At 43.2% G+C, this 23,694-nt stretch overlaps 1 pseudogene; it reads left to right on the top strand.

Moving 5' to 3' along the window:
- The first annotated feature begins 17,210 nt into the window (after nucleotides 1–17,210).
- LOC112430273 (histone H1 pseudogene) lies at nucleotides 17,211–23,095 on the top strand (annotated as a pseudogene).
- The last annotated feature ends 599 nt before the right edge of the window (nucleotides 23,096–23,694 follow it).

The following is a 23,694-nucleotide window of genomic DNA, read 5'->3' as shown; positions in this document are numbered from 1 at the left end:
TTGCATTAGGAAATATTTAACCATGTATACCTAGAGGCATATAATCAATTGTGTGTGATCTTTAGCAGGCTGCAAGCTTGGTGTGCACTCCAGGAATGCACCCCCACGTCCTGGGAGCATGAGAGCCTGCACCCTGTCCCATTGTTCCACGGCAGGATCAACGCAGCTATGCCTGTTCCAGTTTAAGTGCCTTCTTTACATATAGATGAACTGTTGGATTTTCCAGACCAGCAGGCCAAGGGAAGTCGCCCATGGGGTCAAAATATCACAACAAGTACACAACAATGGGAAAGTAGAAGAGGAAAAAGAGACCTCTGCTTATGCTGGGCACCTATGGGAGGACAGCATGAGAACAGGAAACAAAAAAACTCCTCTGCATAGAGAGCACATAAATGTCCACAGTACAACATTGGAGCACGTGACAAGCCACAGGGTTGGGTAGGGGGTGAGGAGTAATCTGAAGGAAACACAGCAGTCATCCTGCACAGCGCTACCATTCCAGCGCGGCACACAGACCTGCCATCTTCCCCCGCAGGAAACAAGCATCGAAGGCGTTTGGAAAGGGAGGGGGATGAGTGTGTGCTTATCAATGTAAGTGTATGTGTGTGCGTGTCCAGAGTTCAGCTGAGACAGTGTCCTCCACCCTCTCAGGGTAAGTAAACAGTCTGCCAGCCAACCCAGGTGGCCTTGCATGGAATGGGAAGAATAGTCAACACACAGTCGTTATCTGGGAATTTTTGTTCGGCTCCAGCCTTGGGCCCGCAGCGTGCGCCTTGGTGTCCGCATGTTGATGTTGTTGATTTTCCTTTTTATGCGAGCAGCTCAGGAGAATTTCAAAGCTGTTCTTTAACACTCCGACACTGGTCTCTCAATCTCCCGTTGGAGAACCGCGAGCCTCCCCATGATGGTATCAAACTTCCGTTCCGTGGTGTTGTCATTCTGTTGATTCTGAGACCCCACAACTGCAGTGAGCCGTTCTGCGATGTGATCCAACTTTCGCTCAAGGGTCTCATTTTGAGCAGGCCTCTCTTTGATGTATCCCATCATACGCTCAATGGTGTTATTTTGAGTCTTCACGGCAGCTGTAAGCGTCTCCAAGGTGTTAACCATGCTGCGTTCGTTGTGAGAGGTCGCGCCTCGACCCATCGCTTCAATTCCAGCGGGCAGCCTTGGGGGGGTTTGAACAGCCGGTTCCGCTCTCTTAATTCTCCAATAAGCCAGGGCCAAGCCAGCTCCGATCAGCAAGAACCCTGTTATCATGGTTCCGAATAGGTAGATATCTTCAGCGTCCTCGATCAACAGTCCCGCCAGGCACAAGATCCTCCAGGTCTGCCACCCATCCATTGTGTATCCGGCAGGGAAAGTCCCTCCAGGGCACTCGGGCTCTCCCGAGCCCAGACTTCTCATTGAGAAGAGGGTGTCAATAGCATTCAGAGACCAGTTGATCAATTCCATAATTCTCTTTTAGGTTTTAGAGAACGACAGTGAGAGGCTGTTCTAGGGAAAGTAATACACACAAGACAGGACAAGGACACAAGAGGCTAAGCAGGGAAGATAAGGGTAAGGAGGAGAGGAGAAAAAGTGTGACTGCCTTCGCCAAGAGCCAAGAGAATCCAAGAAGCGATGGACCCAACATAGACACGATCTGCATGTTTATCTGATGTCCACTGCTTCCTTTATGGGTCACCACAGTGGTCATCTTCGACATCCATGAACAAACTCTGAGATCTTCCTCTTTTCCTCCTGCCTGGAAGCTTCATATCACCTCAGCTCTCTTAGGTGTAATCATTCTAATCTTTGATGTTCTCATTTATAATCTTATCCATCCTGGACGCTCCTAATGGAAATCTCTGCCACCTCCACCACGGCCTCCTGTCTTTGAAATTTGGATCCAAACTTTTATCATTTTAGACATTTCTGCTTCTTTTATCTGATATTTTTAATTAACCGTTTAAACATCAACATGTGAAATGAACAAAATGTCTTCTTACAACTCTTCCCTGCCTATCTGTTGTCATGGTTACTCAGGTTAGAGAGGGAAGTGAAAACACTGAGCAGTTTCTCTAAAATGTATTCTCTGTCTCTTTCTCTGCAATGAGTGCTGACCCCCTACAGTAAGGTTACACATGGCAGGTGAAGAAGAGAGTGCAGTCAGGGTGGAGTGGGTGGAGACGAGTGTCAGGGGTGATTTGTGACAGAAGGAAGACCTGCTATGATATATGTTTTGGAGACGAGGGTACTGACAGAAAGACAGGAGGCCGAGTTCAAGGTGGCACAGGTGCAGATGTTGAGCTTTTCACTGGGAGTGATCAGGACGAACAAGATTAGAAATGAGTACATCAGAGGGACGACACAGCTTCAGAGTGTTGGAGACAAAGTTAGAGATGCAAGGCTAAAGTGGTTTGGACATGTGCAGAGGAGGGAGAGCAAATTTGTTCATGGTCCCACACATCCCTGGATCTGTTTTCAAGATGGCGCTGTTCAAGATGGCGCTGGAGTGACGGCAGCCTTTCCAAGTAGCTCTGCAACACCGCACCTTTTTGTTAACTTTAACTTTTTAGACTAGGCTTTTCAAACTTTTTTTCACCTTCCTCTACTTATACCTCTTAGATATAGCGATACAAGATGGATAATGCACTTTTTAAAACTTCTGGAACCAGTTCCTTCATCTATTCGAGAGCGGAGCTGCTGGCACTAAAAACAAAGGGACAGACCGGCATGCGACACAACATCCCGGCCGAGCTAAAGAGGAGCTACAGAGGCTGCAAAGCTGGAGCGAGGAGAGCGGATCACCGGAGGCGATTCAAACCATCAATCCCGACAGTGATCATGGGCAACGTGAACTCGTTACAGAATAAGATTGACGAACTGTGCGCTCTGAACAACCACAGACTATACCGTGAGTGCAGCTTGTTTATCTTCACGGAGACGTGGCTAACCGAGCTAACGCCGCAGGCTAACGTAGACCTATGCGGTTTCACACCCGTGAGAGCCGATAGGGACACGCAGGCCAGCGGAAAAAGCAGAGGTGGGGGACTCATTGTCTACGTTAACAACAGATACTGTAACCCTGGACACGTCTCCGTTAAAGTTTCGGTATGCCGTCCGGACCTGGAGCTGCTAGCTGTTAGCTTGCGGCCATATTATCTACCTCGGGAGTTCAGTCATGTGATCTGTGTGTGTGTTTACATCCCTCCGAGGGCCGACGCAACAGCTGCCTGTGAGAAAATACACACAGTCACAGCAAGACTTCAGACACAAAACCCCGAGGCTTTCATTATTATATCTGGAGACTTTAACCATGCCACACTGGACTCTACTCTGGCTGCTTTTCACCAGTTTGTGAATTGTCCCACAAGAAGCAACAGGACAATTGACCTACTGTATGCTAATGTGAGAGATGCATACAGAGCCACCCCCCTCCCCCCACTAGGGAAGTCAGACCACAACCTGGTTTACCTACAGCCACAATACACACCCCTCGTCCAAAGGCAGCCGGTCACAACGCGCTCCATCCGGAGATGGACCCCAGAAAAGGAGGATGCTCTGAGGGACTGTTATGACACCACAGACTGGGATGTGCTCCTGAGCCCACATGGTGAGGACATAGAGGGGGCGACACACTGTCTTACAGACTACCTCAACTTTTGTGTGGACACGGTCGCCCCTGCTAAGACGGTACGGTGTTATCCTAATAACAAACCGTGGGTAACACAGGAAGTCAAAGCTGTCCTCAACATGAAGAAGAAGGCTTTCAGGAGCAAAGTGAAGGAGGAGATGAAGGCAGCACAGCGGGAGGTGAAACGCTGCCTGAGGGAAGCAAAGGACACCTACAGGAGGAAGGTGGAGCAGAAGTTGGAGAGGAACAATATGAGGGAGGTCTGGAATGGTGTGAAAACCATCACAGGCCACAACACCAAGAAAAGCACAGTGGGGGGGACTGTGGAGAAGGCAAACGAACTCAACAACTTCTTCAACAGGTTTGACCAGCCCACAACCCCCCCACCCTCACCTTCACTACAGAGTCCAATCCCCACTCTCCTACCTCCCTCGCTTCCCCCCCTTCCTGACACCATGACACCCCCCTCCTCCAATCCCTCTCTCAGCAGCAAGACATCTCCCCCCCTCCCCTCTTCCCAAACATCTCCCAGTGTCACAGTGGATCAGGTCAGGAGACAACTGAGGAAGCTTCGCCCCAGAAAGGCAGCAGGCCCAGACAAGGTGTGTCCTAGGATGCTAAAGGCGTGTGCTGCTGAACTTGGGGAGCCGCTACAACGAGTCTTCAACCTCAGTCTGCGACTGGGGAGAGTGCCCGCCCTATGGAAGACATCCTGCATCATCCCGGTCCCCAAAAGGAACCGGCCCAATGAGCTGAATGACTTCTGACCGGTGGCACTGACGTCACATCTTATGAAGACTCTAGAGCGGCTCTTCCTCAACCTCCTCCGACCACAGGTACAACATGCCCAGGACCCACTACAGTTTGCATACAAGGCGGGTGTCGGAGTGGAGGATGCCATCCTGTACCTCCTACACAGAGCCCACTCACACCTGGATGGGGGAAAAGGCACGGTCAGGATCCTGTTTCTTGACTTTTCCAGTGCCTTTAATACCATCCGGCCCTGTATGCTTCAAGAAAAACTGAACAGGATGGAGGTGGACCCCTGCCTGGTGGCTTGGATCTCCGACTACCTCACCGACAGACCACAGTACGTCAGGCTGAAGGACATCACGTCTGACACAGTGGTCAGCAGCACAGGAGCACCACAGGGAACTGTGCTGTCCCCTCTTCTCTTCACCCTGTACACCTCTGACTTCTGCTACAACTCTGAATTATGCCACATTCAGAAGTTTGCAGACGACACAGCCATCATGGGGTGTATCTGGGATGATCAGGAAGAGGAGTACAGAAGTCTGGTGAGGAACTTTGTCGCATGGAGTCACACAAACCACCTGCAACTCAACACCTCAAAGACTAAGGAACTGGTTGTGGACTTCGGGAGGTCTAGAGCAGGTCCACTGCCGGTTCAGATAGAGGGGGAGGAGGTGGAGGTGGTCAACAAGTACAAGTACCTCGGGCTGTGGGTGGACAATAAACTAGACTGGTCATGCAACACAGAGCACCTGTATAAAAAAGCCCAAAGCCGACTGTACTTCCTCAGGAGGCTGAGGTCTTTTAACATCTGCAGGAAGCTCCTGAGGATGTTTTACCAGTCGGTGGTTGCTGGAGTACTTTTCTATGCTGTGGTGTGCTGGGGGAGCAGCACAGCAAAGAAGGACTCATCCAGGCTGGAGAAACTGATCAGGAGGGCTAGCTCTGTGGTCGGCATGAAGCTGGACACTCTGGTGACAGTGGCAGAGAAAAGGACATTAAAGAAACTGATGGACATTATGGACAATGCCAGGCATCCTCTGCACACGGCCATTAACAACCAGAAGAGTCTGTTCAGTGACAGGTTGCTTCTCCCAAAGACAAGAACTAACAGACTTAAAAACTCCTTTGTCCCACACGCCATCAAACTGTTTAACTCCTCTCTGGAGGGGAGAGGGAGGGGAAACAGGAGGACAAAGGAGGGGGGAACAACTAAGCTGTAGTGCCTCTGCACCTCACTGTACAATACCTTGTGCAATACTTTTTGTAAATAGTCAACAGTGCAATAGACTCAATACTTGAAATGTGCAATTCACTTGTATTTTTATTTTTATTCCTATTTATTCTATTTATCCCCTTCGTATATTTTATTTATATTGTCTCTGTATTTATATATATGTGTGTGTGTATAACTCTGTAACTTCTGTCGGTGCTGTGCTTTTTTGGAAATCGAATTTCCCAGAGGAACCCACCCGAGGGATTAATAAAGTTCTATCTTATCTTATCTTATCTTATCTTTTTACTCTACACAAAGACCTCTGACTCTTCTCTTCCTTCGTATTCCAACTGCTCAACCTTCTTGCCTAACACCGTAAAAATACATAAGGTCTTGTTTATACTCTTAAGACATTTTTGTATTGTTCTTCAACCTGAGTTGGAAAGGAAAGCTCAGATGAAATGTGTGTGTGTGTGTGTGTGTGTGTGTGTGTGTGTGTGTGTGTCCTCAGTGAACTGTATCAGTCTCTGCAGTATCTTCCAGCTGCAGCAGTCACTTCAGTTTCTGTTCAGTCTGACTGAGGGAGGTTTTTGTACGACTGTTTTTCACTGTGTGAACACAGCTTGACTGTTCAGCCAGTGAGCACTCTGACAGTAATAAACTGCTGCATCTTCAGCCTGGACTCCACTGATGGTCAGAGTGAAGTCAGAGTTTGATCCACTGCCTGTAAAACGAGCTGGAATCCCTGAATATCGAGTGCTAGCAAAGTAAATGAGCAGTTTGGGAACTCCTCCATCTTTCTGTTGGTACCAGGATAAAAGATGGTAGTTGTTCCAAACATGAACATTCTGACTGGTCCGACACTTGATGCTCACAGTTGCTCCCACAGCAGAGCTCACTGCTCCAGGCTGAGTCACTGTGATCTGTCCTCTGGACTCTGAGGACACAGAGACAAAAACATAAAGCAGCTTCATGGTTTTGTGGGCTTCATTTCAGAGGGACAGATGTTGATAGAGGAGAGGAGTTTGATTCTCTGGACTTTACCTGTGAAGCAGCAGCAGAGGAGAGTCCAGATGAGGACGCAGATCAAAGTCATGTTTTTGATGAGGAGGATTTCTGTGGCTTCTGTTGTGATGAAGGACAGCTGTCAGTCATCCAGTGTTCAACTCTCAGGACTATAAACTCTCCCAGAGCACTGGAGCATGGTGCTGCTGATGCAAAGTGCCGCTCTATGGAAATCATCTGACTCCAGCTGGGAGTGGGATCCATCTGATGACGTGGTTTGTTATAACAAATTTTTCAAAACATATTGTTATGGAAATTGAATTAACAAAGTCCACAGACACAGTGAGCAGTAGGTAACACCTTCAAATCTCAGCGCATGTGTTTTATTGAAAGGAAGAATGGTTTTCATCCTTCCAGTCGAGCTCAGAGAGTCAGAGCATGAATGCAGAGGAGGTGATCAGACACTTTATTTTGAATGATCTTTTTCTCTCCTTCGACATTGCTTAATAACCTTTGTATCTGCGTTTATCAGGGGATCTACTGGAAATATATCTATTCTTTTTTTTCAGTATTTATGAGTGTTTATTTTATTAAATAATCCCACTATCCAAGGTCTTTTATATCTTAAAATCCCATAATTTAGAAGAAAATGAAGGACTTATTTTTTTGAATTCTAGAAAGTTTTGCCACTCACTATGTTATTGTGAACTTTTGATTTTGTGAAACATTTAAAATAAATGAAGAGATTCTAGAAAACCTAAATAAAAAATGAGTTAGTTATAAGAATAGTATCAGCAACTGACGCTGGCTTTACTCTGATACTGGTTCATATACAGTTAAATAATTTTGGGTGAGAGGTTAACCCTGACCCTAGAGGTTAACCCTGACCCTAACCCAGAGCAAACATGTTGTTCAGGTTATTTGTTCTTCTGTTTGATCATCATCATCATGCTTCTCTCTTTTTCAGTTTTTTGGGACATTTTACAACAAGGTGGATTCACAATTTACGGCCTTATTTCAAAATATCATCTTGTTTCCAAATATCTAATTATTTATTTAAAAATGTGCTAAAAAGTTTATTTTGGGGGTAGAATATCCTGTTAGAAGACCAGTCGATAATATTTGTCTCATTATAAAAGCCAGTTCTCAAAGCCAGTTTAGCTCCTCTGACACAAAGCTCAGTGCAGAAACCTGGGTTCAAGTCCGACCCAGATCCTGTTGCTGGAATTTAAATAAATGTACTGTTTATAAAACTTTGTTGTTTATATTTGTTTTCATGTTGGCCGACAAACTGGACAAACAGTGAATGATTTTGTTGAGTTTGTTTGTTTCAGAGTCAGAGAGCCGTGTCTCTCTACAGTCAGAGGTTTTTGTACGGCGCCTCAATGAGTTTGTATCACTGTGGTGGACTTTTGGTGGAGGAACCAGACTGGATGTTCACTGTAAATATGTTTAACTGTTTTATGAAAGTAAATTACTTTTATTTAGTTTCATTTTATGATTCTAGAAATTACTACTTTAGAACAATATGAATTATATATAAATGAAAATATGAAATATGAGCTGGTTATTTAATGACTTCAGACAAACTAAATGTTTGACATTTTCTGTCTCTGGAAGTAACTGCAAATTATTTGTCATCCATTTATCTTGATCTGTCAAAAAGATTTCAATTAATAATTACATATTTAACAGATTTGAAGAGTTTTATTGTCTACTTCAGTGCAGTTAATACTTATCTTTCTCAAAAGGAGCAAACATTCATTTTTGTTAGTTCTCTGTCTGTTTCACATATTTATTTGTTGAAAGTAAGAAGAATAAGAAATGTTGGTAGTTTTATCAGAGGTAGTTTGTTTTTTTTAACTGTTAGATTAAGAATGAGTTTATAGATGGGGATATATTGAAAAACAACACAATGTTTTAAGTTGTTTGTACTGTAACTCGTCTGTTGCAAGGGTTCAGCAGTGATGCTTGTCTGTTTCCATGGTTACCGAGCTCAGCGAGGGAAGTGAAACACTGAAGACCAGTTTCATTTAAACTGTCAACTTCTTTAAAATGTATTTTCTTTCTCTCTCTGCAGTGGGTTTAGTCGCCCCTCCCTGACAGTACTGGCCCCCTCCAGTGATGATGCGCTGAAACCGGAGAAGGCTACACTCATGTGTCTCGCCAATAAAGGCTTCCCCTCGGACTGGACTCTGTCCTGGAAGGTAGATGGAAGAAGCAGCAGTGGGGAGGAGAGCAGGAGCCCCGGGGTGCTGCAGAATGACGGCCACTACAGCTGGAGCAGCACCCTGAGGCTCCCTGCAGACCAGTGGGAGAAGGTGGGCTCTGTGACCTGTGAGGCCACCCAGACTGTTGTCTCAGACATAATAAGCAGAGACCAGTGTTCCCAGTCCTGAGCTGACTCACTGGGACTCTGATACTGCTCTCTCTTTGTCCTCTTGGTCTGATTATTTTCTTTTTGTCTTGTTGTAATGCTGATGAATTTATTAGCCCAATAAAGATTAATTCAAATATTTTCATGTTTATTGCCTTCTTTACTCTTTCATGCGTTTGGAAATTTCCTGCAGGTTTGTGTCTTATGCAAAACGGACATTTATTGTCACTCTTACAAAATATTAATGATCATTTTAAATCAGTGATATCTGTTATTGGTATTTGTGTAATTTATGAATAAAGTTTGCAGAGGACTGAGAAAAATCCACCTTAAATTGTTCATCAATGGATCAGTTGATGCTTATGGAATATAGGCTTTGGTACATGACTTCACTCCTTATATTTACATTATCTACCCAAACAATTTTCTTTCATTTTATTATGTACTTGTAATAACTCCCTGTGTAAAATTACCAGTGGTGCAGCAATAAATGAGTAGCCTCTCTATATAACATAGGATTTACATGTATTCATAATATTTATTTTTCTCTTTGAAATATGTTGATTCCTACTTTTTCGACTTGTGACAAAATTCTAAAACTACTGACATTGAAATAATTTAGCAGTTAAATCACAAATTTTTAACTTGTCAAAAATATTTAATAGTCGACTGTATTTTTTTCCCTAAACTATAGAGTTGAAAACGTGTGATACTGCTTCTATTTTCATTTTTTTAGTTTGTATCACTGTGGTTCACGATTGGTGGAGGAACCCGACTGTGAAACTTACATCCAACATCCCAAGTAAAAGCTGTTTTATACATTTTAACCCTTAATTTATTAATTTATTTTCAGTTAGGAAAAAAGACCCAAATGTTTAAACTGACATGTCTCATCTCTGTAAGCCGTCCACAGCTCTACAACATGTAACTAATTGGAAATTGAAATTGAAAGCCTTTATTGTCATTATATATAGTATAACAAGATTAAAACAGCTCTATAAAAGTGCACTTGTGCTTTAGCACATTATACAAACTATACAACAATTTATCTATACACTTAATATAAATATAAATACACAGTACAGTATTACATGACAGAGACAGACAGGCAGAGAATTGATGATATTTCAGTGCAGATTACTTTTTCTGCAAGTTTGAGTTGAGTATGGTGATAGACTCAGGGACAGCTTCTTCCCCAAAGCTGTTTGTTCTGGCCCGTATGGATATGAAGCCCCTGCCAGAGGGCAGTAGGTTGAAAAGATGGTAGCCGGGGTGGAGAGTGTCCTTTAACATGTTTCTGGCGCTGCTGAGAGAACGGGAGTTGTTGATGGCAGACAAGGAGGGCAGGGGGCAGCAGATGATTTTTTATGCTTTGTTTACCACCCTCTGCAGTCTCTTCTTGTCTGCCTCCATGCAGCTGGCGTGCCACACTGCGACTGCACAGGTAAGCAGGCTCTCGATGGTGGATCTGTAGAAGGTCACCAGCAGTGGGGCGTTTAAATGCTCCTTCCTGAGCACCCTTAGGAAGTGTAGCCACTGCTGGGTTGTCTTGACTAGGGCCGTGGTGTTAGCTGACCAGGAGAGGTCTGCAGAGATGTGGACGCCAAGGAATTTTGAAGGACTCCACTCACACGATACATTCTCTGTTGACATGCAGGGGGGCAGTTCTGTTCCACCTGAAGTGCAGGATGAGTTCCTTGGTCTTGATGATGTTAAGTGCCAGGTTGTTTGATGCACACCATTCTCCCAGTCTCAGGACCTCATCTCTGTCAGCCGCCTCATTATCCCCCTGTGATCAGCCCCACCACCGTTGTGTCATCAGCAAATTTGACAATGATGTTCTCTGGGCGGACGGGACTGCAGTCAGATGTGTGGAGGGAGTAGAGTAGCGGGCTCAGTACCCAGCCGGTGCTGAGAGTGTGAGGGGAAGAGAGGTGAGGACCCAGTTTCATCTGCTGGGGTCTGTTGACCAAGAAGTCCTTTATCCAACAGTAGGTGGGTGGTAGGAGCCCCAGGTTTGCTAACTTGGTGATCAAAATGTCTGGTATTATTTTATTAAATGCTGAGCTGAAGTCGATGAAGAGCATTCTGACATAGCTCCCCTGTTGTCCCAGGTGGGTCAGTGCTGTGTGGGAGCAATGGCTATGGCGTCTTCGGTGGATCTGTTAGTCCGGTATGTGAATTGGTGTGGGTGCAGAGTGGGGGGGGCAGGTTCTTGTCATGATCCGGAGTCTGCCACTCCGTGTTTATTCTGTGGTTCTGTTTATTTTGGGTTTCTTGTACGTTCCTTGTTCACATTTCATGTTCCTATGTTCTGTGTTCCCCAGTCTGTGTGAAGTTTGTGTGTTGTGTCAGTGCGTGTGTTTCCTGTTTTATTGTGAAGGTCTGCGTCTTATGTGAGTGTTTTCAGTTGCCTCCCCTGTCTCGTCACGTTAATCACTCCCAGCTGTGTCCCCCACCTGTGTGTAATCTCCCTGTGTTCTCTGAGTGTATTTAAGTCGTGTCTTCTGTCTTAGTAGTTGCTGGTTCGTCTGTGTTGTTCCCCTCCATGTTCTCGTGTATTCTCCCTGCGTCTCTGTTTCTCACCTCAAGGTTTCAGGTTTGTTTTTGCGTAGCTTTTCCCAGTTTGTTCTTAGGTTTTGGTTTTCATCCTCCTCGTCCCGGTTTGTTTCACCTGTTTGTTAATAAAGCTCACTCACAACTTAAGCAGTCTGCATTTTGGGTCCGTTTATATTCTCACACGGCCTGCCTCGGCACCCTGTGACAGTTTTGATGTGTCCCCGAACCAGTTTCTCAAAGCACTTGGTGATGACACAGGTTAGTGCAATTGGACGGAAATGATTGAGACTGGTTATGAGTGGCTACAACAGTTACATGTGCTGGCATTATAACTTACCAACAGAGCTGAGATCACAAAAACATGTTTTCTGAAATATTGTTTTTCTTCTTCCAGCTGCTACCTGAGCCTTGTTGATGGTTCCAAGCTTTGAGCACAAAAATTAGTCCACTCCATAAAATGCTTCTGTTCGGTCAGATGAGCGACTGCATCATTTTGCAGCAGAGCAGCTAATCTCCAAATTTTAACTTTAAAACACCAAACCAACCTCTGGCTCCTTCTTCCATTATAAACTCAGATTGGCGTGAACAACAGTCCCATAATGCATTGTGTCGGTCACGTCAAAATCCAGATGGACGCAGCAGTTTACATGTGGTGGTGTGGCTGCTAAAATTAAAAGTGTTAGCGCTTGATCCTTCATGTGTTTAAAGATTGGGATACAAACTTCTCAGTGAATCTGGACAAAAGCTATTTTTAGCACATACATGTCAATAATAAATGGACGCTTCTATCTGATCGTGTGTTGTCACTGAAAGCTCCTCAACAGGTACTGACTGTAACTCGAGGTGAGATTGTTTCATCTGAAAGTCTAAAGTGCAGGATGAACTTTGAATCTCAGAGTAAGGGTTGTATACATGTGACAAATATGTCACTGCATACGATTTGGATGTTATGTATATGTAGTTATGGACACATGTGATTTAATCATGAAAGCAACTCATGACTTCAGTTTTTGAGCCGCAAACTTAAGTTTAGATTATTTAAAATAAAATTTATTTTGTATGTCGAGCTGTATGATATTTAATGATTGTATTTTGTATATGTTAACAGGAAGGTCTTATGTTACTGATGATTGTTCAAATTTAACAAATCATAGATGATATTGTGGTGCTGGTAGTATGAAACTGAGGTCAAAGGTCATGATCAAGAGTTTTCTCAACTGTTCTCAACTTCAGAACATCTTGACTTATTTTTAGTTAAATTTAAAGGAAAAAGAGAAAGAAACTATTTTTAGATTGATCTCAAATGTCTCTTTGTGTGTGTGTGTGTGTGTGTGTGTGTGTGTGTGTGTGTGTGTGTGTGTGTGTGTGTGTGTGTGTGCGCGTGCGTGCGTGCGTGCGTGTGCGTGTGTGCGTGTGTGTGTGTGTGTGTGTGTGTGTGTGTCCTCAGTGAACTGTATCAGTCTCTGCAGTATCTTCCAGCTGCAGCAGTCACTTCAGTTTCTGTTCAGTCTGACTGAGGGAGGTTTTTGTACGACTGTTTTTCACTGTGTGAACACATACTGACTGTTGATCTCATGAACACTCTGACAGTAATAAACTGCTGCATCTTCAGCCTGGACTCCACTGATGGTCAGAGTGAAGTCAGAGTCTGATCCACTGCCTGTAAAACGAGCTGGAATCCCTGATTCTAGAGTGTCAGCATCATAAATGAGCAGTTTAGGAACTCCTCCATCTTTCTGTTGGTACCAGGCTAAAGCGATGGAAAGAAAAACATCCTGACTGGTCCTACACTTGATGCTCACAGTTGCTCCCACAGCAGAGCTCACTGCTCCAGGCTGAGTCACTGTGATCTGTCCTCTGGACTCTGAGGACACAGAGACAAAAACATAAAGCAGCTTCATGGTTTTGTGGGCTTCATTTCAGAGGGACAGATGTTGATAGAGGAGAGGAGTTTGATTCTCTGGACTTTACCTGTGAAGCAGCAGCAGAGGAGAGTCCAGATGAGGACGCAGATCAAAGTCATGTTTTTGATGAGGAGGATTTCTGTGGCTTCTGTTGTGATGAAGGACAGCTGTCAGTCATCCAGTGTTCAACTCTCAGGACTATAAACTCTCCCAGAGCACTGGAGCATGGTGCTGCTGATGCAAAGTGCCTCTCTATGGAAATCATCTGACTGACTCCAGCAGGGATGTTGTTTGTCAATGAATCAAACACTTCATGATATTGACAGAAACAAAGGTGCTCATTTCAGTATCCAATTAGACTTATTTAAGTGGAAATTATTTTTCTGAATGTCTCTTTTTATTTAACTCTTCTGCCCTCATCAAATTTTCCACCATGTCGACACCTTCATATACAAAAATGTACATGCAAAAAATTTGCCATAAAATCCTCATATGGCAATATTTTTTCTCCTTTGTCTTCAAAAATAAATTGAGCCCTTTTCCAATTTAAATAATTTTCACAGTTTAAACCTTTTAAATGCCACTTTAAACAGTTTAATCTTTATTGAAAAAACTCTCCAAAACTAAATATTTTCCATATAATAAATAGGATGGGACATTAGTGTCTATTAGTGTCTTGGACATGTCAAAGTTGAGCAACAAAACTGATTTGATTGCATAATTATTAAGTTCTTCATGAAAAACAAAAAAGCTGAAAAAATATTGTTGTATGAGGATTTAATGCCAGATTCTGTTCTTGTACATTTTGGTCCACAAAGGTGTCGACAGGGTGCAAAATGCATCAACAGAGTATGGATGACACGTAAAAGTAAAAGACACCAGATTTCAAAAAACTTGACCAAAAAGAAGATTTCCTTCAAAAATCCATGTCACAAGTTATAACACAGCCAAAATGATCACAAAATTTAAAAAAGTATAAAAAATGCTTTAAAATGTGAACATCTGTTGATCCTGTTGCAGTCCCTAAATTTATGGCTCAAAGAATGAGAGGATGAGATGAGATGCCACAAGGCTGCTGCTGGTCTTTTAATAAAGCTTTTAATAAAGGGGATGTAGCTCCTCCCAAAAGGACAGATGGAAGCAAAAGGAGGAAGAAAACCATGAAACGTTCCAACAGGGCAGATTGTTAAACATCAGGTGTAGTAAAAAGGTTGAATGTGTTCTTATGTCCACATCTAATGTGAGTCGAGCTGTTTGGGTCACGTCAGCGGTCGATGAACCAGATGCTCTTCATAATTTCTCATCCTGAAGCAGTTCTTTGTCCTGCATTTGATTCTGATCATCACATTAAAACTATATTAATAAAGAGATTCAGTGACATAATTAAAGTACATGGTATCATTTGCATGGAGAACTTTACCAAAAACAGGAGCAGAGAGAAAACAGTCTGTATCTCTTGTTGTCTTACAGTGAATTACTATGATCCCATTTTCATTGCTGACAGTAATGCTAACAATAATTTAAAATAGAACATAAATACTCTCAAATCAGCTGTGTTAATGGAAATATTTATAACTGTCAGTATGTACTGATAAATTAAATTCAAATGTAGTAATATATAATATAGAGCATGTACCTAAAACACTTCAGAGACACATTGCCTGAAGTTTTTGCTTTAAAGATGATTACATGATAATCATAAATATTTGTGTTTGTGTGGAAGTTAAAGCAGGATGAATTAGTCATTAGTCTTTTGACTTTGAGAAAATTGTTTCTAACTTTCATAATTCAAAGATCAAATATTTAAATGATTGCTTTCACTCGTTGCCCGTATGGATATTCTCTGTTTTACAGATAATTAATTGTAGCAATAAAATAAAAATTTTGTACACAAAGAACTTTAAATTAAAATAATAAAAAATAATGAAAATGTTACAACTGATGATATTAACATTTATAAAAAAAAATATTATAACAAAATATAAAAACATTTTATCAACATGAAATAATGTGTGTTTCTGAGCAGCTGTCAGTTCAGATGATCTTTTTTCTCAGTTCCTCTCCAGCTGTGAGGTTTTTGTACGGCGTTGTATCACTGTGTGAACGGCCAGCTGTAACACTGCTGACAGTAATAAACTCCTGCATCTTCAGCCTGAACTCTGCTGATAGTCAGAGTGAAGTCAGTCCCAGATCCACTTCCACTGAAACGATCAGAAACTCCAGACTGACGGCTGGTAGCATAATAAATTAAGAGTTTGGGAGATTCTCCGTCCTTTTGAAGGTACCAGTTGAGGCAGCCGCCAACACCTGAACTGGCTTTACATCTGACAGAGACAGTCTGTCCAAGAACAACAGACTGAGCTGTAGGAGTCTGAGTCAGGACTTTTTCTCCTGATGAACCTGAAAACATGAAAAAGTGGAGAAAAGTTATTGAGATGATGAACATCCAAACATTGGAGGATCATTTCTCTAACATGGAGAACAGATGGAAGAAGGTCAGTGCTGCTGGTTTCAGAGTTTCTCCATCAGAGCAGAACATCATTGTGGTGAACCTGGCTGCATGCTGAAGCAAAGTTTTCACAGAGAGTCTCACCCTGAACAAGGAGCCCCAGGGTGGCCAGCAGTAGAGTCAGTGACATCATCATTGTGCTGCTGGTGTGTGAGTGGCTCTGAAAGGCCTGGACAGCCACTGATCAACACTGGCCTCTTAACAGCTGTGAGCAGAGAGGCAGGACACATATGCAAACACACAGAGTCAGTCAGCTGCAGCTGTTTCCTTCTCAGTACTGAAGCCATTTCCACTTTACATTATTACATATTGAGGACATCGAATGTTCTGACAGTTATTCACTGAGGAGATGATGGAGCGGGTCAATGCTGGGCTCAGATCTACCCCCCGTCCCAATCCCTTTTTGTCCCCCATAAACCCCCCACCAGAGCGGCCAAAGGTTCGCCATCGAGCCCCACCCTCAACAGAGCAATCGAAGTCACATTGCCCAGCCTCGCCCCCCTTAGTTCCTCTTCATGCCCTGTCTCCGCAGTCTGATGCGTGATGTGTGAAGGGTCCGGGCTGTGAGGATTATGGCAGTGATGACTTTTCCCAGGAGAAGCTGGGACCCTGTTTACTAGAAGGTTTTAAAATTTCTGTACTTTTAGGTGACAGGAGACATGTGGCCTGGTCAAAACACAGAGAGCTGCACTCTAAAAGATCTTTAAACAAAGTAAACATACCTTGTGTGCCACAGACTGCTCCCAAACACGAGGGGACAAGTAATACCTCTAAAACACTTAAGTTGGCTTTATTAAACGTTAGATCTTTAGCTGGGAAAACATTTTTAATTAATGATTTAATCACTGAGCACAGCCTTGATTTTATGTTTTTAACTGAAACTTGGTTGGACCAAAGTAACAGTGGAGCTGTTCTCATCGAGACGACCCCTCCTAACTACAGTTTTATCAGTGAGGTCAGGGCGAGCAGGAGAGGAGGAGGGGTTGCTGTCTTATTTAATGAATCATTTCAATGTAAGCAGCTATCTCCTGGAAGTTTTCAGTCTTTTGAATATGTGGCTTTACAGCTGAAGGCCCCATCCAAAGTTATGTTTCTTAATGTTTACAGGCCTCCCAAATACTGCACAGACTTTTTTAATGACCTCAGTGAACTGCTGTCTGTGATCTGTGTTGATTTTGACTGTGTAATTATTGCTGGGGATTTTAACATTCATGTGGACAACCCTCAGGACAAAGGGACTAAAGACCTGAGTAACACTCTGGGTGTTAGATTTGTATTGTTGATTGTCATTTATGCTTAGAAATATTTACTTATATATGCTTAGAGTTTTGTAATTAGTTGTAGATTGGTAGAGGTTTTGATCCTTGATAGTCTGCAAACTTTGTGTGTATTAGACAGCACTTTGGGAGCATGAGAGGTCATACCGTGTCTTATTGTTTTATGGTAGGATTAACGTAGCTACGTCTGTTCTAGTCTAAGTGCTCTTTGTTTAGATGAACTGCAGGACTTCCTCACCGTGTTATCTAGGATGAACCATCTAGGGTGAGGGGGAGGCTACCCTCTTCCTGACCAAGGATGTTTGACCCTTTGATCAGCAGTCCACACACACACACACACACACACACACACACACACACACACACACACACACACACACACACACAGGCAAGGTACTCTTTGTTTGTATGTAGACGTCGTATGTTAATGAACCTATGCATATTCATGTAACCTCAATAAAAGGACAGTGTATGGGAGAACGGACGAGAGCTACTGGGGTCAAGCGAAGGGACGGCGCTCTGTCCAGTCTCTCCCGTGCACGAGTAACATGAAGAACTTTGCCTATTTGTGTCTTGCTTAGCAGTGTAATTATATTGTCTTAACGTTCCAGCGAATAGGTTCAAGCTACAAACCTAACATTAATTGGTCCTTCGATGCCGGAGCCCTGGAATCGCATTCACCGAGGGGAGGAGGGACACGCTGAAAGACTGACGTCAGCCAGGAAGTTCCTGTGGATTCGCTGTATGTCTTTTCTCCTCGATGAATGGCGATTGGCGGGATTCGAGGCTGATATTACACGCTAAGCAACACCGAGTAAGTTTAGAGTCCAACTCTATAACTGTACGTCTTCGCCGCTCAGTGGGGCGTTGTCCGTGGCCGCTTAGTGGGGCTAAAATTACGTCTTCGCCGCTCAGTGGGGCGTTGTCCGTGGCCGCTTAGTGGGGCTAAAATTCGCCGTCTAAGTGGGGCGATGTACAAGGCCGCTCAGTGGGGTTTTTTGTACAGAAGCATTAAGTCGCAGAGTTGCGCAGTTCGAACTTTTTTTGGTTCGCCGTCTTAGTGGGGCGAAATACAGACCGCTGTGTGGGGTACTGTAGTGAGTTCTCCACCGCTCAGTGGGGTGTTGAGAAGTTCCGCGGGGTCCAGATTGTGCTGGACAGTAGGCCTATTTTGTGTTGTTGTCATTGTCGTCGTCGTTGTTGTTGTTGTTGTGTGTGCGGAGCAGAACATGTGGTCTGTGACACCGACTGTTGTTGTTATCATGGGTTTCTAAGCAACCAAGAGTGAGTCGGAGGGAGACAGACGTTTGTGCTGGACTTTGCTCCTGGCAGCACAAAGTATTTATGTAAAAAAGAGAGAGAGCGACGGCTCCACAGCTGCGCGGGTTCACGCGAGCGCGGTCACGCGGACCTGAGCCGTGCGGTTAATCGCAGGCTTATAAATGGAAGAGATTCACATGTTAGAAGTTTTCAGAAAACACACCAGCCTTGGAGAGCTGTGGAGAAGGCCAGCCCACATCAGCAGCACTTAAGATATGCTCTGGTGAATGGCTTTCCCCCCACCCCTTGCTGACACAATGTTTATTCTTTAGCTTGCCCTGATCGACAGCAGCCTGTGTGCCAGACCATAGATTTAATTGAGGTGGATAGTTGTTAAAAGTAATCTACATTAAGCTTGTGGTTGCTTAAATTCAGTACAATGACATGTGAGGTGAAGTGATATAGATAAATATTTAAACTAATGAAGTGCATAGAGGCACTTGACCTGTGTGGAAGACTGTCGTCTTGTTATGAGCCATTGTTGAGATATAGAGCACATCTGTGAAAACAACTAATATGCTGAACCCTGTATGAAACATCTAAAAATACATGATGGAGAAGCTGTGTTGAATATGTAAGTGTAAGACTTTGCCACTGTGGGCAGAGCATGCAACTACTGTGTGATGTCGCGTTGCAGTTTTGTTTTTGTTTTTTGAGCTGATGAGCAAGCTACACATTATCAGATCAAGAGCTGTCTGAGAACTACTCAAAGAGAGGGAAACAGAGAGTGTGCAGCGTTTCCATGAGCAGTTTTTCTGCACCTTGACTCGTGTGTGTGTGTGTAGCATCAGCATCATGTTTTTGTTTATTTGTTTTGTTGGATTAAAAATAATTAAATAAACTGGTGATCATGCTTATGGATCACCATGGCACATATCTCTAGCCATATGGTTTATTTATGCAGATGAAAAAGTGAGTGTGAATGTGTCTGACATCACAGTGTTTTTGTGCGCTGTGCAAAAGTGATTGCCTCTGATTGTGAGTGAGAGCGGTGATTTTGCAGACCACCAGCTATTGTGAAGAAAAAAAAAAAAAAGAGTGAAAAAGAGACAAATTACTACATTGTAGACGAAGAGAAATAATCATAGGAAAAAGGTTTTGTGTTGATCAGCCGAAAAACAACTACAATGTCATTTTCTGCTTTTAAGAAAGGATTGTTCACACAAACACAGACAGAGAGAGAGAGAGAGAGAGATGTGTGTTGATTAAGCAGTGATGATAATAATGAAATGTCTTAGTTTGTCACTTTCAGGTGAAAAGCAGACCTGAATCAATTTTCCACATGCAACGGTCGGAAGAAAGTTATAGTTTAACATCATTGGAAACATGCAGGCCAAGTTTCTGGCTGACTTATTTACAGTGCCATGTGTTTCTCAACCTCACAAGCGAGCTCACTCCTCCCTGAAGATAAGGAATGCAGCTCCAAAGCAATAACATGATAAAGAGACAGCAGCAAGTCCTGAGCACAAAAAGTCCCAGCAAAGCAGCAGCAATGTGGATAAACAGCAGCAGAAGAAGAAAGCAAACCCATCTTCCTGTCTGATTGGTTGAATTTCACGGAGGGGCGAGCAAGATGGCAGCGTGAAGAGGAGTTTTTGTTTGAGTTCTCAGCACGAGACACTTATTTGACGTCTTTCTGGCCTTCGGGACTTTTTTGGAGATCAGCGCGCTAAACTTGCTGGATCTGAGGCCAGGGTCTGCGGCGGCAGCATGTTGAAATGCTCAAAAAGGACTGAGTGACTCGGGCAAGCCACATGCGGCTAGCGACATGAAAGAAATGGACCCTTCATGATGCGTTCAACGTGCCAGCGCTGTGGTGGGAAAGGCTCCATCATAAACACGCCCTGCGCCGAGGTTCAGGCCAAGAAGAAGAAGACGATGACTTCCAAGCCCAAGAAGGTCGGCCTCAGCGTGGGCGAGCTGATTGTGAAAGCCGTGGCCGCTTCCAAGGAGCGCAACGGCCTGTCTGTGGCCGCTCTCAAGAAGGCTCTGGCTGCCGGAGGCTACGATGTGGACAAGAACAAGGCCCGTGTCAAGACCGCCATCAAGAGCCTGGTGGCGAAGGGCACTCTGGTGCAGACCAAGGGCACCAGGACCTCCGGATCCTTCAAGATGAACAAGGCTACTGAGAGCAAAGCCAAGAAGCCCGCCGCGGCCAAAGCCAAGAAACCGGCAGCAGCTGCTAAGAAGTCGCCCAAGAAGGCAGCAGCAGCACTTCAGCTACTAGACAGGACAAAGCTGAAGGAGAACTGCCGGGACTGTTGAAGAGGGAGAGGACAAAAGAGTGAGAGGACAACAGAGTGAGAAGACTAGGTGAGAACACATAGGAATTATTTAATGTGGGAAATCAAAATTTGGGTTAGCAAACCTGGGGAAAAGAAAACTGACTGCTTAAGTTGGAAAATTGAGACGGAGTCTGAAACATTGCGAAAATAGAAACATATACAAAATCACACACACACAAGCAGAACATGCAATTCCAAACACAAAATGACTCATGAAGACTCATAGCACATTAGTTAAGAAATGATTAAATAATAGCAGAGAAATGTGTAGGAAAGGCAGCTTTAAGAACATGCTCTGCTGGAGATGCAGCTCCACAGACATGCATTAGACCTGCCTAATAACACAAACACATGTAATGAAAATTAGCTTGTTATCTTTCATCAGTGTTACAATAGTGTCAATTTAGCAGACACTTGTTATCAAATACTGAATTTATCCTAAAGAAAAAAAATTGACTCTCCAAGTTGCAGGACAACAATTTAACTTTTGTGGGAAAAAAAAAAAAAAAAAAAAATCCTGGTTTGATAAATCAGTGATCAGACAATAAATTTAGTGTTAAAATGGTAAATTGGGAGAAGCTTCCTGCTTGATTGAGGCAGCATAAGTAATTTACTGTATGAGGGAAATTGTCTTTTGTGATACTATTTTGAACATGCTTTTCTGTCGTCCTGTCAACTTAGTGGGTTAATAGCTGATATGCAAATTAGTTGATCGGTTTTAGATTAATGAAAGGTGACTGAATTCTAGTATGAGTGAATGAGATGTGTTGGAGTTGTTGTGTGTTGAGTAGAGACTCTAAAACACTGAGTTTCCTGCTTTGATGTGCGAGTGAATCCTGTATTTAGATACACAACTCTGAATACGTCAGAACAGACTGTTTTGTGAAGTGCATGACAGCATGTCACATGTTTTATGATGAAGGGAAAAAGGAAAAATTGAATAAAATAGATCTGTGGCTTAAATGAGTGAAGAGCACAGACCGGGTGATTAAACTCATAGCTAATATGACATTAGGGTTATGTTGTGTGTTGTGCAGCTGATGGTTGATTTGGAGTGAATCTAGCTGATGATTTTTCTTTTGTTGTGAAGTTGAGCCTGCCGATTAGTATGATGGTATGATAAACCATGCTAATGGTATGATTTACCCTCCTGAGATGAGGAGCTTGTGTCATGACTTAACAAGGCCTTTTTATTTTGATACTTTCACAGTGCACTGAAAGTTTTGTTTGATAATCTCTGTTCTTTAAGCAGATCTGCACGTCGGGAATTAAAAGCGCTACACGTCGTCGAGAAAATTGTGCCAAGTGAGTTCTCCACATTTAAATGGACTCTGGAGAAAGCCACTTATTTGGGACAATTATTAAATGACAGTCCCAGTCCAAAAGGATTCAGCGATGTAATCCAAACTAAAGTTCTTCTTTTTCTTTTTGAAATGACGTCATTTTGCTGAGAGTGGAAACTAAATGCGACGATAGGTTCCACTATCAGCAAAGAAAGAAAGAATGAATGCATGAATGAGTGAGTGAAAGGAAAACAAACTGACTGACTGGTAAAAGCTGACAAAAGCTGACAAGACTTTACTGATGTAACACGACTGTGTGAAGTTGACCCCCGCCTGGCAGGGGTGCAGATGAGTCTGTGTGTGCTTCCCTTTACAGAAGCAGAAAGATGACAGCAACACTCGAGGTTGCGTGATGATTTAACATTTTAAATGCCATTTTCTGTGTCTGTGAATTTACTATGTGTGTGTCATTCACTAGCTTGTGTGCTCACAGAGATAACTGTGACAAAGTATGCATACGCCTGCGCAAGCGCTAACATTTGCATTTTCGTTTTTACAGCATTACGGTTCTTCATGTGTTTGATCATGTGATTTATAGGAATACTGGCTAATGTTTCTCTACTACAAGATTTCTGGGTTTATGTGTGAAGAAAACTGTAGTTACAGGCATATGTTGATGGAGAAATTAATATAGTTTGAGACATACTGTGATGAGACCAGTGTTACTGTTTCCACAGCGAGTGTTAACTTTATGGTGTTTTATGGCACCTCTAGAATCCGTTGACCTGTGTCTGACCTCCGTCTGACCACAGTCAATGTGTATTGCTAATGTTTGTTTCTTTGAGAATGCTGTAGTAGATTCAGCTGAAGCGGACAAGTGACATGGGTAATACAAATAAGAGATTACGGTATTTATGGAATAGTTTATTATGGGCTCATTTGCTGGCCACTTTTGAACCCATAATAATAATATATGAGTGGAGTGACTTTGCTTAAGAGAAGTCACTGATTACATTAATGTTAACAGAGTACATGGGATAATCCATGTCTGAGGTGAATTAGGGTAATAGTTGTAGTTACTGATTTGAGAAAACCTGCACATGACACTTGTCTTGCTGATGTTGAATGCTTATTACTCTTATGATACAATTGTTTACAGGTATGAAGTTTGATTTCACTTCCAGATTTTGCTTTCCAGGCCGTGATGGTGTGTATGCAGGCTCCTGGGAGAGCCAGGTGTTAAGCAAACTTAATATGCAACACACGCTAACATCTTTTATTGCAGGGTTACGGAGCTACTCCAGAGGAGATGCCCTGATGTTGCCTGGGACATGATCTAGCTAATCTTTTTCTTTAAGACAGGGATCCAGGTTTGGTGAGTTGACGCATGGGAATGTCCATGCGTCAAGAGGTGGAGTGCAAGGAGTAACATTAAACAATGTTTACTATTATTGTTGCAGTGATTTGTGTGATTAGCCGTTTTATTTACAAATATTAAACCTATGCAAGTGGTGCATCCATGTTCAGATGAGGCTTTGATGGCCTATAAGTGAAGTTCACTGAACTAAAGAATGTGGTTTGATGATT

This window comes from Maylandia zebra, linkage group LG22 (genome assembly GCF_041146795.1).
Source record: "Maylandia zebra isolate NMK-2024a linkage group LG22, Mzebra_GT3a, whole genome shotgun sequence".
In the NCBI taxonomy this organism is placed as follows: domain Eukaryota; kingdom Metazoa; phylum Chordata; class Actinopteri; order Cichliformes; family Cichlidae; genus Maylandia; species Maylandia zebra.
This window is presented reverse-complemented; position numbering and strand designations above follow the sequence as displayed.